Source organism: Protopterus annectens, chromosome 10.part0, assembly GCF_019279795.1.
Source record: "Protopterus annectens isolate FY-2018-M chromosome 10.part0, PAN1.0, whole genome shotgun sequence".
NCBI lineage: Eukaryota > Metazoa > Chordata > Ceratodontiformes > Protopteridae > Protopterus > Protopterus annectens.
In genome coordinates this window covers 1797834353-1797847482 of record NC_056744.1, presented here as the reverse complement: position 1 = coordinate 1797847482, position 13130 = coordinate 1797834353, and the positions used below count along the sequence as shown (strand labels likewise).

Below are 13130 nucleotides of genomic sequence, written 5' to 3'. Positions count from 1 at the left end.
AGGATGGACAGGCGAAGAAGTCTCCGCTAACTCGTTTTTGGTGGCTGCTGCTACCACCATGGCATCAACAGGAACACCTTTGGTAAGGAACCGCTTATCCTGGGGTGCTGTGATGAATTTGCCAGGTCTCCTCTGAGTTGGTTCCACTGTATCCGGAGCTGACCAAGCCTTTCGAGCCACCACTGCCATAAGTGGATCGAAAGGCGGAGAAACCCAGGAGGTGAAAGGTCGGGAACCGAACGCATCCAGAAATACAGACTCATCCTCGGTAGGGGCTAGGAGATTCCAGTTCTCCCTCTGCTTAAGCATTTCTAGGATGTCCGGAGAAGGAAACATCTTCAGAGGGAGATCTCTGGGACCCTTCCGAATCATCTAAGTCTGTATCAGAAGAGTCAGACTCAGGGGAGTCAATGTGCTTCCTCTTGCACTTCTTACGAGGGGGCTCCTCTGAATGATCAGGGGAGGCCTCGGAAGAAGAAACAGCCAGTGGGGTGCCCTGAAGCACTGGTTCCCTACGCTTGGGGTCAGAAGGAGGAGCAGAGGTTGGCACAAGCACTACAGGGGACGGAGCCGGTGGGGCCGATTGTGGAGCTGAAGGCGTCATTGCCACGATGCAGAGAAAGCTCCGGTTCCGAGGAAACCAGAATCTTTCTCCGCACCGTGGGAGATGGCTCAGAGGCCGATGTAGGAGTCGAGCTCTCCTGCGCCGAAGATCCGAGAGGGAGAACTGGATTGGACAAGGGTCCGATGTCACTCGCCCCCTCGGAGCAGAGGGAACCCCGGCATCCAGATCCCTCGACGGACGGCACCACCGAGGAAATTGGAGCAGACATCGGAACCGAAGGAAATGGGATTATCGGAGCGGACAGTGCCACTACTTGAACCCCAACGAACTCCGGCTCCGAACTCATTGTAGTCAGAGGAGGAACATTGATAGAAGTGGACCGAGCAGACAGCTGTTGAGGAGGGCTGGACAACATCTTGGCAAGTGCCTGCGACTTTAGCAATCTACTGACCACTCTCTCCACACCGTGATCAGACAGCCTAGAGGATCAAGAGGAGTGAGAAGATTGGGGACTGCGCTTGCTCTGAAGCAAAGGAGACAGAGGAGCCGAATGTACCGATCCAAGTGAAGGGGACCTCAGCCTCTTGTGGCTCCGCGAAGGCTCCGAAGTTTCTGATGGAGCCGACGGGGAGATAGTCTTATCGGTGCCAGCCGGAACCGAAGTAGAAGGTAGAGTCTGAACCGAGGACGGCTCCAAACTTGGAGCCGACGGCTTGGTAGATTTAGAGGATTTCACAGGCTGAAAGCTCTTCGCCGGTGAATCCTGGGGTTTTAAAACACCCCTAAGAATAAGCTTATTCTTACGCTCCTGCAGGACTCTTGGACTAAAGGCATGGCAGATAGAACAAGAGTCCTGCAGGTGCACAGTGCCTAAACAATAGACGCAAGAAGTGTGCCCATCTGTCAGACATTTTTCTGACCGCAAGAGTCATACTTCTTGAATACAGACACTTTGGATTCCTTTGACATCCTGAAAGAAGGAAACAACAAATACAACAGCAGCTACCAAAGCAAAATACAGTCTAAACAAAAAGTACACTATACAACATGACTATATCTAAAGTTTTTTTTTTTTTTTTTTAATAGAAAAGCCTCTAACGTAAACGGCTAGCCTATGAAAGAAAGGTAGAAGGAAAGCCTCTAACCTAAATGGCTAACCTGACAAGAAGAGGATTAAGGGGGGGGGGACTCGAAGTTAAACGAGTTCTACAAAGGAAAGGAAGGGATACTACAAATAAACACTAGCTATCACAAAAAACAAGACTAACCGTTAACAATAAAACAATGAAAATATAGAATTCTGAAGTAAGAAAGTTATACAAAAAACTTTGTACGAGCCTGAGCCAGGAAAACGACACCTCACAGCTTAAGTGGCAAACGACTTCTGGGTAGCTATCGCTAAGCATCATGGGATAAGGGGGTAGCCTCGAGCCAGTAAACAGCTCTCGAGCTATATAAGATGGCTGAGTCAGAGCGGAGGATCGGCTCCGATCCCAACCAGCAAGAACAAAGGTGAGATAGACAACTTAACATTTTGGGTTCACTGACTGCAACAGCCAATACACATTTTCCACTACACATTTTCCACAAACCCACTGACTGTCATCATTACCAAGTTCCATTTCTGCAAAAGTACAGTTATGTACACTTACCATATATGTAGATGTTTGAGTGTATTCACAGTTGCAGTCATCACACGGGTTCATCTGCCTGCAGGTATGCCTCAGTCGCCCAAATACCAGAGAATTAGTATTTGTGTCATTTGCTGTCGCTCCAAGACTGATGTCAGGTCATCAGGGGTATAAAAACAGGCAGATGACACTATTACATCATCCCAAAGGTCAGGAGCTCCCCAATAGGGAGCTAAGTTATGGTGGAGAAAAACACCACCAGTAAAAAGTAAACACCAATACAAATAGCCAGACCCCTGAAAAGGGGGAGGGAGGTAAAAAGCCTAGAGAGAATAAGGACAGAGAGAGAGAAAAACAGGGGTTGCAGGGAGGGAAAATAGGACTGCAACAATGAATAAACTTGAACAATTACATTTCTGGTAAGTGTACACAACTGTACTATGTTCATGTTTCACTGTTGCAGTCATCACACTTGGGTGGATTCCCAAAGCTGAAGAAGTGTGGAGGCAGTCAGAAAGAGTTAGGGCTGGCTAGAATGCCCTGCAGGACTGCTATTGCAAAGCCTGCCCTGGATTTGGAGAAGATAGGTAAATGGTACTGCTTGGTGAAAGTGTGCACCGAACTCCAGGTAGCAGCTTCCAGGATGTCCCTGGTAGGGACTCCCCTGAGAAATGCAGTAGAGGTAGATGTTCCCTATTGGAGTGTGTTCTGACCCCTGGCGGGGTTAGTTTCCCATGGTGCTTGTAGCAGAAATGGATGCAACTTGCTATCCATTTAGATATAGTTTGCTTAGAACTGGCCTTGCCCTCTGCCCCTGTTGCAAAGCTGACCAATAACTAATTTGATTTTCTGAAGGCCTTAATCCTAACCCAGGTAAAATCTGAGCCGTCTTGTGCACGTCCAAGGAGTGCAGGATTCTTTCCCCTTTATTTTGAGGATTAGGGAAAAAGGTTGGCAAATGTATGGATTGATTGAGAGCCACACTGGACACCACTTTAGGCATAAAGGATTTGTCCTGAGAGAGACCCTGTCAGCATGAAAAATAATGAAGGGTTCCACAGCCATAAATGCTTGTAGTTCTTAGCTGAAGTGATGGCTAGAAGCAATGCTGTTTTCCAAGAGAGAAATTTTAAGTCTGCTGACGCTGCAGGCTCAAAGTGTGGAAGTGTGAGCTTTTCCAGTACAAAGTTAAGGTCCCAAGCAGGGGTGGGTGCTCTCCTTGGTGGCTTTAAGTTGTTTGCCCCTCTCAGGAACTGTCTGATAAGAGAGTGCGAGAAGAGAGGTGGCTCAGTGTTGTAATGAGCCGAAATGGCTGAGGCATGAATCTTAATGGAAGAGAAGGACAGGCCTTTGTGGAGTAGATCTGCTAAGTAATCCAAAGTTAAAGGAAGGGAGGGCAGAGTAGTGTCCTCTCCTTTAGACAGGATCCATGAGCAGCATCTTTTCCACTTATCCGCATAAGATTTCCTTGTACTGGGTCTTCTGGCTTCAAGAATGACATCCTGCACCTGTTTGCTTAGAGTTGCTGGGATAGGATTCAAGGGATAAGCCAGGATGCAAGATTTAGGGTTTGCAGAGGCAGATGTAAAATCTACCCCTCCTGCAGAGAAAGCAGGGTAGGGTTCTGATGTAGGTGTCATGGTGGCACTGATGTCAGGCTGCAGGAGTGGGTACCAGTCGAGGGCAATCAGAATTGTCCTCTGTCCTGTCTTATTTTGAGTAATACTCTTGAGAGAAGGGGCAGGGGTGGGAATGCAAAAACAGAGATTTACCCACTGAAAGGATAGGGATAGAGCATCCACTTTCCAGGCCCTGCTGTGAGGGTTCCTGGATCAGAATCTGCTGAGCTGGTCTTACTAGGGGTAAGCAAACAGGTCCAACTCTGAATCAGAAGGTTGAAGGTGCTGAGCTCTAACTGCCACTCATGTGGGTCTAGGAGATTTCTGCTCAAGTCTCCCAGTGAATTTTGTTTGCCTGGCAGGAATTGAGCTATCAGATGGACTTGCATGTCCAAGGTAGTGTTCCACAGAGCCGTGGGTAGGAATGGGTTCCCCCCTGCTTGTTGATATACCACAACTGTGGTGTTGTCTGTTTTTATTTGAAGTTGTCCCGGAAAGAATAGAGATCTGAAAGCTGTCAGGGCATTCTGCACAGCTAGCATCCCTTTTTGCTTGATGTTCAGATGCCCAATCCCTCAGAGCTACATACTCTAGGGACCTAAACCTCGTCACCACAATAAACAGAACATGCTGTAGGGATAGATTCCTGTCCCAGAGACTTCACATACACTGAAAGAAACTACCCATCTATATCAAACAAAGCTCTTCATTAGCACTCTTTAAAAAAAATCTTGATGATTGGATAGGAAATAGGAAATTCACCCGGGGATCACATCTGTGGCTCTGCTAGTTGGGGTCACAGGAAAATAATTTTCTTGGGTGGCGAAAGCCAGGGTACCTTTTTGGCTAGGCTTATATAGGCCCCAGGCCCAGTAGCCTAGTACCTACCTATGAATGTGACTTGGGCTCCAGTGGCCATGAATGCATTTGGTGTCCATGTGTGCTACCCAGGCATAGTCTGATGCATCTGTTGTTAGGGTCTGGGCAGCGTGGAGTTGAGTAAAGGGCAGTCCCTTGTTGTGGTTGCATGTTTCTGCTCACCAAAGAAACTGTCCTTAGACAGGGTGTGAAGACTGGTAGAGAAGGGGTGAAGGCTGCCAGTCTAGTCAAATAGAATTTGATACATAATTCTGGCATTTGTAAATATAAATATAAAATTCAGGCTGGTTTCTTAAATGAAAGAAAACACTGTCAAATGTGAACCTCAAGACTGTAGCAACACTGCCATCTGCTGTAAAGAAAATTTAGCCAAGCATTTCAAATGTTCTTTGAAATTAAAATTATGTTTTGTATGTCCTTTGAAGTTAGAATTTGAAGTCGATGAGTCTGGGGGTAAGCATCCTGCCTATTGTTTTAAGGCTAAAGTTAATGACCAGAATTTACATGTGGAATGTCATTTATTGCTCTATGTAAGTAAGCTATTTTAGAAGTATGTTTTCTAGTAGAAATAGCTAGGACTATAAAGATTAGACTAAATGTTTTGCTGTTATGTCAGAACTGTACTATCAAATTATTTTAAGTTTCTGTGTGATCTCTGAACTCTTGAATAGCACAGTGGTGTAGTAGTATTGCCTTGTGCTTTAATTATTTATTATTAAATATTTTAAAAAACCTTTATCTGTGGCTGGCTTGGGTAGAGTTAAGTTCTATAGTACACTGCACATTTATAGAGTTTATTGTACAAGGCTACTCTAAGCCTTGACTGATTAGTCACACTTACCAATTGGATAATAATATTGCACAGTAATAGCTGGACACCTTTTGAAGGGCCTTTGGGTAGCTGATAAACATTAGCTAGTGGTGGCAGTAATTACTACCCACATAGTCTGGGTAGAGTGGCACAGCTGGAGAATGTGTCAGCTTTTCCCAAGAGTGTCTGTGAAGTTGTATAACTACTCTTCTCAAAGTGTGTACGTGTGTGTGTGTGTCAGCTACATGGGCAGGGACACGAAGCACTGGTTGGACAGACAGGGTACAGGAGATTAGCTTGCCAGGCTAGGCTGAGACCTGGTCCTTATAGCTGTGCCAGTGGGGAGTCTTATTGGGGACCAAGGGAGCAACCAGCCCCAGACTGAGTGTCATCTCTGTGTGCAGTTAAGGGAAATTGTACTTTACTGCGTGTATTTGTTATTCTTTCCTCTCATATGAGACGCCTGCTCTGGTGTTAGTGGTGAGGATTGAGGCTCCTTGATTGCTGGGCGAGGGCGTCGCATGTGGTTTGCAGTGGTGAGATCTACTTCACATTTGTGGTGGCAGTGGATATCCACATCACATATTAAGTAGTTGGCAAATACTAACTGACTTGTAGTGATGTGGGTAGAGTGAATCCTGTAGCTTATGTACAGTGATATCAGAAGGTGTCTTTGTACTGTAAATCAGCCAGGCAGTGAATACTCAGGTCAGATCACATTTTTTTTAATTTCTTTTGTTAGCTTAATCAGTGTGAGCAGGCAACATGTCAGCAGAAGAGTATGGAAAGCTGACAAGGAGCCAAGCTGGTGGAGATGTGCCAGGTTTGGGGAATGGTGCATGGAAAAGTACAGTTTTGTACCTACCATAAATGTAGATGTTCAAAGTGTATACCCTGCTGCAGTCATCACACTTGGGTTATCCTGCCGTCAGGCGAACCGGCAGTCGGCCCGAATTCCAAAGTCTTGGTCCGGCGTCGGTTGCTGTCGCTTCTTCCCTGACGGCAGTACGCCAGGGGGTATACGAGAGGCATCCGACGCCATTTTCTTCAGTTTTTCTTGCCCCAGATGTCAGGTGCCCCCCCCCCCAAATGGTGGTCAGTAGATAGTACCAATAATAAAAAGTGTAGCATAAACAAAATATCCCTCCAACTATAAGCAAATACACCACAAAGGTTGTAGCAGATTTTAAGGTACAGAAAGGTTTTAGAGAGGGGATGGAGGGAGGGCAACCTGGACTGCAGCAGGGTATACACTCGAACATCTACATTCATGGTAGGTACAAAACTGTACTATGTTCATCGTGTTACTCTGCTGCAGTCATCACACTTGGGTAGAATCCCAAAGCTAAGGAAGGGAGGTGGAGTCAAACAGGGTTAGAGGAGGCTAGAAGGCCCTGCAAAACTGCAGTGGCGAAGCCAGCTCTAGTCTTAGAGAGAAGTGGTAAGTGGTAATGTTTGGTTAAGGTGTGTACTAAACTCCAAGTTGCAGCTTCCAGAATATCCTTGGTTGGCACCCCCCTGAGGAAGGCTGTAGATGTAGCTGCTGCCCTGGTAGAGTGGGGCCTTACGCTAGCATGAACTGGTTTTCCATGGTGGGTGTAGCAAAAACGTATGCAATGTCCTATCCATTTGGAAATGGTCTGTTTTGAGATAGCCTTTCCTTGTGACGCTGTAGCATAGGATACAAAAAGCTGGTCAGATTTTCTAAAAACCTTAGTTTTATCCAAGTAGTAACGTAGCTGCCTGTGAATGTCCAAGGAATGCAGGAGTCTTTCTCCTTTGTTCTGTGGATTTGGAAAGAAGGTGGGTAAATGGATGGTTTGATTTAGAGCCACACTGGATACCACCTTTGGCATAAAGGAGGGGTTAGTTCGTAGAGAAACTCTGAGTTGATGAAAAATGAGGAAAGGCTCTACTGCCATTAGTGCCTGAAGCTCTGAAACTCTTCTAGCTGAGGTAATTGCTAGCAGCAGGGCAGTCTTCCATGATATAAACTTTAAGTCAGCTGAGAAAGCTGGGTCAAAAGGAGGTAGCGTAAGTTTTTCCAGAACAAAGATGAGGGCCCAAGTAGGTGCTGGTGCTCTCCTGGGAGGCCTAATGTTTTTGGCACCTCTGAGAAACTGCCTTAGAAGTGGATGTGAAAATAAGGAAGGATTCGTGTTGTAGTGAGCAGAAATAGCTGAGGTGTGGATTTGAATAGCTGAAAAAGAAAGCCCTTTGTGTAACATCACAGTTAAATATTGCAGAATCTGAGGTATATCAGGCTGGAAGTATTTTGGCCTTGCAAAACCTTTTCCATTTGTCTGAGTAAGCTTTCCTGGGGCTGGGCCTCCTGGCCTCCAGAATAACATCCAAAACAGCTTGTGAGAGAGGAGCTGGCTGGTTGCTTAGGTGATTTGCCATGCAGCCAAGTTTAAGGTTTTGAGCTGGCTGTGTAGAATCTGATTGTCTTCCTGTGTGAGCAGATGGGTAATTTGTGGTAGAATCCATGGTGGGCACTGGGCCATATTCCTTTATAGTGGGTATCAGTGCTGGCATGGCCAGTCTGGGGCAATGAGCATCATTTGGGGTCTCTCCATCCTGACTTTCAGCAGCACCTTTGTGAAAAGGGGTAATGGAGGAAAGGCATATACTGTCAGCATTTTCCAACTGAAAGAGTGCGACCACTTTCCAAGCTTGATGGTGAAAAGTCCTTGTGCAAAATTTTGTTAGCTGATAGTTTTGAGGGCTGGCAAACAGATATATGTCTGGGAGCACCCATTTTTGAGTTATCATTGCAAATACTTGTGGATCCAGTTTCCACTCGTGGGGATCCAAGATGTTTCTGCTTAGGTCGTCTGCCAATGTGTTCTTTTTTCCTGGCAAGAATTGAGCTTGTAATCGAACTTGGTAAGCCAGTGCTGTATTCCACAAGGTCACTGCTTGCCTGCATAGAGGGTAGGAGGGTGTACCCCCTTGTTTGTTTATGTACCACATTACTGTGTTGTCGTCTGTCCTTATGATAAGCTGTCCTGGATGTAAGAGGTCCTTGAAGGCTGTCCGAGCATTTTGTACAGCTAGCATTTCTTTTTAATTGATGCGCAGATTTCTTTGATCTGCAGTCCATATGCCTTGAATGCACCGTCCTGCCATGTGTGGCCCCCCCACAGGCATAGTCTGATGCATCTATTGTCATAGTTTGCCTGGCTGGGGGTAGGGTGAAAGGCTGACCCTTGTTGAGGTGACATGCCTGTGACCACCATAGAAACTCCTGTTGAAGGCAGGAAATGAGAGGTATCATTGTTTCCAAGTTGTGGCTGTGTTGAGTCCATATGCTTTTAGGTACCATTGTAATTTCCTCATATGCAGTTTTGCAAATTTTTATTTATTTATTTATTTATCATTTGTTGACCGGGAAAGTCCGACTAGGTTCCACAGAGCCTGTTTTCAGCGGAGGCCCGGGGAGAAATGCTCCAAATGGTATTAGTAGTATGCAAGATGCCATGAAGCCCAAGGCCTGCAAATTTTTTTTTGCAGGGAGTTGGGTCTTTGTTGCCATTGTTCTGAAGTATTGAGTTAATTGTAGTTTGTCTGGCGTCAAATAAGCCATCTGGGCCGTTGTATTCAAGCTGGCACCCAGGAATGTCATTTTGTGAGGGCACTAGTTTTGATGTAGAAGATGTTTTACAAAAGCCAGGTGTTGTAAGAGAATGTCCTTGCTTTCTGCTTGGATGAGGCAGTCGTCCAGGTATGGGTATATTTGAATTCCTCTTTGTCTGCAGTATGCAATTACTGGTGCCAGGCATTTTGTGAAGACCCTGGGCGCAGTAGATAAGCCAAAGGGCAGTGCAGAGAATTGTTAATGGGTTGAACCAGCAATGAAACGGAGGTATCTTCTGCAATTTTGTCTGACAGGGACATGCAGGTATGCCTCCTTGAGGTCCAACGTTACTAGCCAAGCTTTCTTGCCCAACATGGGAAGAAGCTGCTGTAGTGTTAGCATCCTGAATTTGGGTACTTGCAAGAAGGTGTTTAAAATTGAAAGGTCCAGAATGGGTCTCCAAGCATTGTCCTTTCTGGGGACTAGAAAGAGCCTTGAGTAAAATCCTTGGCCTTGCTCCTGTGTAGGTACCAGCTGAATGGCTCTCATGTCCATGAGAGCTGTAATTTGTTTTTGTGCCTCTGCCCATTGATTTTGTGGCAGGTTTGGCATTCCTTTTATCCTTGGCAAGGTGTGGAAATGGAATCTGTATCCTTGTGAGATAACGTCTAGGACCCATTTGTCCTTTGTGATGATGCACCAGTTGTCTGCAAAAAGTGCAAATTTTCCTCCCAAGGGAGCTGCCAAGAGAGTTTTGCTCGGCAGTTTGAGGTTTAAGTCATTGTGTTTGCCTTCTAATAGTTTGGGACCCGTCTTCTCCTCCCTTTTGTGTTGCAGTGCCCCATTGGCGAGGTTTGTAAGGGATTTGTGCTTGTCCTCTGCCCCTTGGGCACCTGTATTTACCCCTCTGTGGTCTGTCAGAAGCTGGAAAGGACCAATTTTTTGTTGGCCAATTTCTGCTGAAGCGTGGGGGCTGTACCTGTAAGAAATCTTTGACCGTCTGCACAGATTTTGCCTTATCCTCCATTTTCTTTAAAACCTCCTCTGCTTTAACCCCAAATAAGACATCCTGCTGTAAGGGTGCATCTACTAACTTTGCTTTAACATGATCAAGCAGAGATTGTTACTTTAACCAAGCATGCCTATGTATAACAGAGCCATTAACAGCTGCTCTAGAGGAAGCTTCCAAGACATCAAAACCACATTGTAAAGTATGTTTGCCCACCTGTTCGGCTGCATGCAACAGATCCTGCATTTCCTTGAATTCAGACTGTTGAGGGTGCGTGCCCATCTTTTGTTTTATTTGAGACATTAGGAATTGCTGGTATTTAAGCATTTGAAATTGACAATTTAGTGCTCTCATAGCTAGAGTAGCTGAGGTGTAAACCTTCTTCCCCCACCTATCTAGTGCTCTGGAGTCCCTTTCAGAGGGTACAGGATTTTTTAGCCATAGAAGCCTTAGCCCCTTTGGGACCCTGGGAGATGGTCTCTGGATCAGCAACAGGGTTTTTGTATAGGAATTTGTGAGTCAGGCACTCTATAGTATCTATGTGGTTTGGCTGGAGCAGGAGGCAGAGAATCTGGATTTAGGCTAGAGTAAGAAAACATCCACAATGTCTAAAACTGGGGGGATAGCAAGTGGTCTGTGCTGAGGGGGTAAAAGAAAAGTACAGTTTTGTACCTACCATAAATGTAGATGTCCGATAGATATGCAACTGCAGTCATAACATATGGGTTGTCCTGCCTCAGGCAGCCCTCGGTCGGCAGGATTCCAAAGTCTGGGTCCGACGTCGGCTGATGTCGCATTTCTCTCCGCCAGAGCGCTGGAGTACATAAGCATCAGCCGACGCCATTTTCTTCAGTGTTTCTTGCCCCAGATGCCAGGTGCCCTCCAAGGAAGGCTGTAATCAAATTGGAAGACAAAAAAGTACAGTTTTGTACCTACCATAAATGTAGATGTTCGAAGATCCACATTGCTGCAGTCCTTACACTTGGGTAGTCCGCTGTCCTCGGTCGGCCCGAATATCAAAGTATAAGGCTGACGTCGGTCAAGGCGCATTTGAGTGACATCAGGACGTCAGGGTACAAATGCGCATGACCGACGTCATATCCTCAGTCTTTTCTTGCCCCAGATGTCAGAAGACCCTAAAAATAAAGGTCAAAACCAAAAGACAGCAAACAAACAACCAACCATCCTAGCACTAAAAATATGTACAATATATACAATATACATCATATTGACAACCCAACCCACACAACCGCCTCTAACTACAGATGGGAAGGAGGGAGGGTAAATTGGACTGCAGCAATGTGGATCTTCAAACATCTACATTTATGGTAGGTACAAAACTGTACTATGTTCTTCATCTCACATTGCTGCAGTCCTTACACTTGGGTAGAATCCCAAAGCAGAGGTAAGGGAGGATGGCCAACTATAAGGAAGCAGGAGCTGCCAAAATGCCCTGCAAAACAGCAGTGGCAAAACCAGCCCTGGATTTAGAGTAAAGTGGTAGGTGATAATGCCTAGAGAAAGTATGCACTGAACTCCAAGTAGCTGCCTCCAAAATATCCTTGGTTGCCACCCCCCTCAAAAAAGCTGTCGAAGTGGCAGTAGCCCTAGTGGAATGAGGTCTAATCCCAGCTGGAATCTCCTTTCCATGATGGGAATAACAGAAAGCAATGCAAAACCCAATCCACTTTGAAATAGTTTGTTTTGACACAGGCTTGCCCTGAGAACTCAAAGCAAAAGACACAAATAACTGCTGAGACTGCCTGAACCCTTTAGTTCTGTCCAAATAATATCGCAACTGCCTGTGTACATCTAAAGTGTGCAAAATCTTTTCCCCTTTATTTTGGGGATTTGCATAAAAAGTAAGCAAATGAATAGTTTGGTTTAAAGCCACACTAGAAACCACTTTAGGCATAAAGGAAGGATTAGTACGTAAAGATACCCTATCCTTATGGAAAAAAGCAATCTTAGGAAACTGACTACATCCTACCATCCCAGTATAGAACCCAGGCAAATTATGGAATAACCTCCCTCACTCTCTAGGCTCCTTTCATCTTTCTGAACAACTTCTGGCTCTGCTCTAGACTAATCTACTATCTTTATTCTACTATCATATTTCCTCATTTCAAAACTGCAACCTTTCTCAATGATCACTAATAACTCAAATAACCTTGCTTTAATCTGAGGCCCGGCCTCCACTGAAAAATGGAAATTATCCAGCTGACTAGCCCGGTCAACAAATGTAAAATAAAATAAAATAAATAAAATAAATAAATTAAGAAAGGCTCAACCGCCATAAGGGCCTGCAACTCAGAAACCCTTCTTGCAGAGGTAATAGCCAACAAAAAAGCAGTCTTCCATGATAAAAACTTTAATTCAGTAGTAGCTGCAGGCTCAAAAGGTTGTAGAGTGAGTTTCTCAAACACAAAATTGAGATCCCAAGCAGGAGTAGGAGCTCTTCGTGGGGGTCTTATATTCTTTGCCCCTCTAAGAAATTGCTTGAACAAAGGATGAGAAAACAATGGTGGGTCACAATCATAGTGAGCTGAAATTGTTGCAGCATGAACCTTAATGGAAGAGAAGGACAAACCTTTGTCCAGTAACTCAGTAAGATATTGAAGCGCCACACTTAAATTAGGCTCAGAAACATCAAAATCCTTTGCTGCACTCCAAAATAAAAATCTCTTCCATTTATCTGCGTACACTTTCCTTGTACTAGGCCTTCTAGCTTCCAAAATAACATTCAAAACTTGCTGTGGAAGTGGAGGCCCACTATGGTTCAAAACAGAATATGCCAGGCTGTTAGGTGCAGAGCGTGAAGCTTGACATTGAGCAAATGACTGTCCTCCTGAGACAACAGGTGTGGAATCGAAGGCAAAGGCCATGGAGGCTTCCGTACCAGGCTTCTCAGTAATGGGTACCAATGCTGTCGAGGCCAATCTGGAGCTATCAAAATCATCCTTGGCTTGTCTTGTCTGGCCTTTAGTAGTACCTTTGGTAGTACCTTTGGGAGGAGAGGCAGAGGCGGAAAGGCAT

The 13130-nt window shown here is 45.3% G+C and overlaps 1 protein-coding gene across 1 annotated transcript in view; it reads right to left on the bottom strand.

Moving 5' to 3' along the window:
* The window catches only part of LOC122814504 (Snf2 related CREBBP activator protein), a 3617155-nt gene that overhangs the window by 2100074 nt on the left and 1503951 nt on the right, over positions 1 to 13130 (bottom strand). The gene's annotated exons all lie outside the window — the stretch shown is intronic.